This window comes from Chenopodium album, chromosome 16, assembly GCF_948465745.1.
Source record: "Chenopodium album chromosome 16, dcCheAlbu1.1, whole genome shotgun sequence".
In the NCBI taxonomy this organism is placed as follows: Eukaryota; Viridiplantae; Streptophyta; class Magnoliopsida; order Caryophyllales; family Amaranthaceae; genus Chenopodium; species Chenopodium album.
Window position 1 is genome coordinate 38225437 of NC_137849.1, and position 6000 is coordinate 38231436.

Consider the following 6000-nt stretch of genomic DNA (forward strand, 5'->3'; position numbering starts at 1 on the left):
AGTCGCCAACAAGTTTTTTAAGGAACTTGTAAACCGTTCACGAGGTGAAGGTTACACCCCTTAACGATCCAAGAGATCATCAACTCCATAAGGTCATGAACCAAAATAGGGTTCGGGGATGAAGGTACAAATCCAACCTAAAAGAGATTGAACATGCCCTAATAATAGGCCTCTACTTTATTCTGCTCGTATTCATGTGCGCTTTCTGACTAACATACAATCAATAGGATTAACCCTAAACCTGTTTAATCTATGTTGGTTGAATTTAATGCACAAATAAACTATTATTGGCGATCACTTGAATTATAATCACAATTAACCCTAACAAGATTATTAATTAATTCGGTTAATTTTCGCTGTCAATAACACCTTGTCAAGTCATTAATCGAGTCTTGGTCACATAGTCTAGCCACATGGTCATGACACGAGTCTTAACATGTCACCTACACTCACTAGTCTTAGCACACACTTTGAGTACACATCACCATGACCATGTCTTAGGTTCACGCATGAGTCGGTCTTTTCCGTCATTTGAGTTGGGGGGTACATTCTATTCCTAATTCTTCATATCCCTCCATCTAAATCTTCTTTCGCATTCTATTCCAATCTTTCTTCACTTCTTCCATCCATGTGTGTTAAATCGAGTTTGAGTCATATGATTGACAAACAAAAAATGAGGGTGATGATGAAACAACACAAGACAAGAGGCGAGCTTCAATGACAAGATTTCATGGCCTCTTTTTATATTTCTTTTTCATTTTTTCCTTTCCCCAATAAGTCTAGCATAGGCACCTTTTCTTTTCCTTTAGATTAATTTTGTAGATTATTTTCTTTCTTTTCCTTTAATAAAATGAGCACTTATTTCCTTGCATATGATCATTTCATTACATTGCCAAAAAAAAAAAAAAAAAAAAAATCCATGTCGAATTAAGCACAAGGTATACCAATGATTTGAGGCACCCCTTGTAGCCACGTCATATCTCCTTTCACCTTTTAAATTTACAATCCTTTCTTCATAAACCACTTTGAGCCTCGTCTAACGATAGACCCTTCCTTTTTCAACCTACATCTACCTAACTTTGGGATGGGATGGTGTACAACTTATGCAATTTTCAAAGAACAAAGCTTGAGTGATTTCAAAAGATCAAAATACAAAAAAATAAATAAAAGTGTACAAAAGGGCAAGTGTTCCAATGTCTTTGATATGAAAATATCTTCGATAAGAACACGTCTCAGATTGCGTCTCTTATCGAGTGCTCGGTACCGTGCCTGAGAAACATGAATACCAAGTGAGTGATAGACCGCATGATCGGGATTTCCCACACTTATTAAAATAAAATAAATGCTAAAGCAAAAGAAAGAGCTAAAAAAAAAGTAGAAAACCTCAAGCATGAAAATACAAATATTCAAAAGCAAGGTTGCACACCTTGGGGGCTTATCTAGGGTCTTGAGCCTTTATCCCCTTCTTCTTTAAACCTTTAGCCTAACCACGTTACAACCCTTAAAAAGACCTTTTTGAGGTATACACACTTGTGCGAGGTTTGGCTAGAGCTACGTTCGGCCTGATTCCTAACGGATACGTAGGCAACCTCACATCGAGGTGCTACCGTAATAAACATGCATTCATATTCACATTCACGCACTTACACCATGATCATATCAAGGGATCTCCAATGCTCATCCCTATTCACTTAGAGCTAGACTTGGGGGCTTGATCCCTACATCATTAGCTTACCTAGCCTAAGAGTCACCACCATTTGACTCTTTTCAATAATATATTTTTCCACACACTTAGCTCTTGCGGCCCAGCTTTAGTGTCACTATCACACACATCACACATACATGACCAAATATACTTTCCTTAGGAACCCTTTGTCATGAAATCTTAACACAACGTTGAAGCATACCTTATCATATCAACATCACTCATAATTGTCATTGCATCACGAAGTATGAAGTGCTTAGCCTCCGTGCCTAAGTTACCCAAATACTTTCATCATGGAGTCAACAGTTGAGATAGCCTAGGATGGATTAATCCTTGCACCTTGAGAGATAGTATCAAATGACATTTGACTAAGCTCATTCAACATGCATCTTCAAACTTTCGATTCTTTTTTGCGTCTTTCCTTTTCGGGAGAAAGTCGATACCCTCCACAAAATTGACGAAAATTTTTTGTTTTTTGCATTTTCGAGTCGCACGATCACATTACAATGCACACACAAGTCATGTCGTGTCATATCACTTTGATTTGAGTCTAATACATGTATCAAACACTTTGAGTCGAGTCAACCTCGAGTCAATCACAGCGAGTCAAGTTTATGCCTTGAGTCGTGTCAAGTCAATGAGTCAAGCAATGCTAAACCTTAGGTCAACCCTAAGATAATTAAAGAAATTGGAAAAGTTCTATAGTCAAAAATAAATACAGGTGCAGCAGAATAGGGAAGACCCTACTCCAATTCTTGGCGCCAGAGATATCTCAGCAGCGACAGAGCTTGAAGCCTCTCAGAAAGGTGATTTCGACCTCATACAACAATTTTGGGTTTCTTGGTATGCCAGTTAGCCCCTATAAGCAATTTGACATGATTAGTAGTCGGCTCGATTACAATCGTAGTAAGTGATTGACCTGACAAAAAATCGTCTCACTTAGCTTAAGCGCCTAAAACACTGGCTCATTACAATCGGTTCAAAAGCAAGCACTTAAACGACAATATTTCCAAATATGGATTGTCGCGCATTCTTATTAAACGACAAAGTTTTCCAAAAATTGGATTGTCATCCCCAACTGACAATATTTCCAAAAATGGATTGTCGTGCATCTTCTTCAAACGACAATTTTTCCAAGATTGGATTGTCATCTCTGGCAAAGTTTCCAAGCGTGGATTGTCGTGCTCCTTCTTTGTTTGGCAAGTTTTTTCAAGTTCGGATTGTCATACATTCATAGATCGCTGGCAAGTTTTCCGAAATTGGATTGTCATACACCCATTTCCCTATAGCAAAATTTCCCAAAGGATTGTTGTAGGTTTCTATTCATCATAAATATCGGCAAAAGTTCCTCAACGTGGATTGTCATTCATTTCAGTAAGTGGAAAATTTTCCCGAAGTGGATTGTCGGTCGACTCTTTTTTGCAAATGTTCTAAGACGCGGATTGTCAATAGTGGCAATATTTTCCCAAAAGGATTGTCGCATAGCGTTTGCAAATTTCCAAGGTGGATTGCTTTCAAGAGTTATATTCCAAGATGTGGATTGTCGATCGTAGCAAAGTTCTTATGAAATATTTTTACGAAGCATTGGCAACTTTTCCCAAAATTGGATTTTGGCAAATTTTTTGAGATACGGATTGTCGCTTCATCGTGGCAACATTTCCAAGGATAGATTGTTACGAAGCATTGACAACTTTCCCTAAATCGGATTGTCATACATCATACAAGAGTTGTGTTGGCAACTATTCCCAAAGAAAAGAGGTGTGTCATCACAGCAAAAGCACCGACATACTGGTTCACAAGCAGCAAAGCGCCGACGTTCTGGCATAACAAACATTAAGAAGCAGTGATCTTTTCGAAGACTATCACAGCGGAAATTAGAGTCATATCAAAAAGAAGATCTTTGTTCAGAGACGAGTGAACATCGAAACAGCAAAGTGGCGTTCCCTGGATTATGGAGAGTTGTCACAAACATCTGAGGATTGTTTCAAGAGAAGTAATCTTCGATAGTATTCCCTTGGACGTGGAATATTATCAATGCGGATGGAGATTGTTTCAAGAGAAATAATCTTCGATGATGTTCCCTTGGACGTGGAATGTTATCATAGCGGGGAGGATCGTTTCAGGCGAAGCAATCTTCTAATTTGGAAGCTGTTACAGGCGTAGCGGTTTTCAAGCGGGATGGCATTCTCTAGCTTGTAGAAGGTCATCAAAACAATCGATTACTTTCAGAGACGTGTGCTCGACGGTGCAAGATACACGTTTCTTAACTCTTTTTTCTGTTTAACTAACGCTAGTTTTGCAGGTATTGCGTTACAAGATTGATTTAGGATCGCAGAACGTTCTGAATCATTCTCCATCCCTATCGATACTTTGACTTTTGTTTTCGAAACTTGCGTTTCTCCAAACTCAGTCAAAGTGGGGGCTTCTGTAGACACCCATTTGTGTCTCCCCAAAACCAAACACGGTGATGAGTACCTTTCACGTCGAATCATAATCGAACGAAACGAAAGTGTGGAAAGGTCTAGTGTTGCGGAAAGTTTTATTTATTTTCTCCCTAATTTTGAAAACTTTATTTTAAGAAAACAGCCAATCCAGTTTGTTTGGTCCATGATATGGGTCCAATAGTGGTGTAGTTGGATGGGGCTTGCAAAGACCTTTCCAACGATATATTATAAGCCCAATTCCGATGAATATTGAGGAAGTTATGGCCAATTTACTAAACTGGGCCCAATTTGAGCTTTATGTGCGGCCCAATGATCTAGGGGAAGGCCTAATATGATTTATCATTCCTAATGCAATTAGGAATGGTTTTAGTCTTCTAGAATATTCTAGAAGGTTCTTTTCATTCCTAATTCAATTAGCATTGATAAGTTGACTTTGTTGACTTTTCAGAGTTTTAATCAAGATCAAATAGCATTTTCGAAGAAATTATATTATTTTATCTTCCAGTACGGGAAATTTATCATATTTTCAAAAACGCGTTGAAATCCAGTTTGACGTCCAACCCCAGGCCTTGGCGCCTGGAACCAGGCTTGGCGTCAGGCGCTAGCCACTAGTCCCTGGCGCCAATCCTGTTTTGCGATCGTCAGACTCTATTTTGTTAAATTATCTTTTTTGGCTGATTTCTCTATAAATATCGTATCAAAAACTCCGTTTTCATTCACCAATTACCATTCATCAATTAATTAACTAATTCTCTTCATTTGCAATTCATTCATCTTCAATCATTCATCATCTACATCTCTCATTCATCAATTCTCAAACATTAATTCTTTAGAATTCTTTTCTTTCTTGCTTTTTCATACAAAATTCCGCATTCGCAAGATCTAGAAACACCTAGCCATATTCGAAGTTGCCTTCGCCCTAGACGTGAAAGGTTTAATTTCTGAGGGTTTGGTCCCAAATCTCTATTTCAATTATTTAATTTAATTGTTTGTTTATTATTTTCCTTGAAGTTACTAACGTGTGTATTTTGTTATTAGAAAGAGGTACGGAGCATCAAAGTAAGTACTTTAATGGTTTAATTGATATTATGATGTAGAAATCATGCTTAGATTGTTATTTTGATTCCTAGTATCATGTTAGGATGTTTTCCTTAATTTGATGTTTAGGGTGACAACAATAAATTCCTAGTATCATGTCTAGGGTAACTTTAATATCAAGTATGATTAAAAGTACGATGCTTCCTATATTCTTCCTAATATTTATGATTGTTAGTATCATGTTAGGGCTAAAGATTTGATTTTTATTGTTTAGTGACATGCTAGGGTTTGTTATTAATCTTGTTAGTATCATGCCTAGGATCTTGCTATGCTTTAACATGATTATGATTATGATTGATATTATTATTATTAATTATGTTGATTATTTATTATGTTGCTTGATATGTATTATATTTTATATTGTTATTGCTTGATCACCTTTATTGCATGTTTAAAGGGAATTTGTACTTGTAACCACGCTTAATAAGATAATTAATAATCTTGTTAGGTTAATTGTGATTATAATTCAAGTGATCGCCAATAATAGTTTATTTGTGCATTAATGTTCAACCAACCTAGATTAAACAGGTTTAGGGTTAATCCTATTGATTGCATGTTAGTCAGAAAGCGCACATGAATACGAGCAGAATAAAGTAGAGGCCTATTATTAGGGCAGGTTCAATCTCTTTTAGGTTGGATTTGTACCTTCATCCCCGAACCCTTATTTGGTTCATGACCTTATGGAGTTGATGATCTCTTGGATCGTTAAGGGGTGTAACCTTCACCTCGTGAACGGTTTACAAGTTCCTTAAA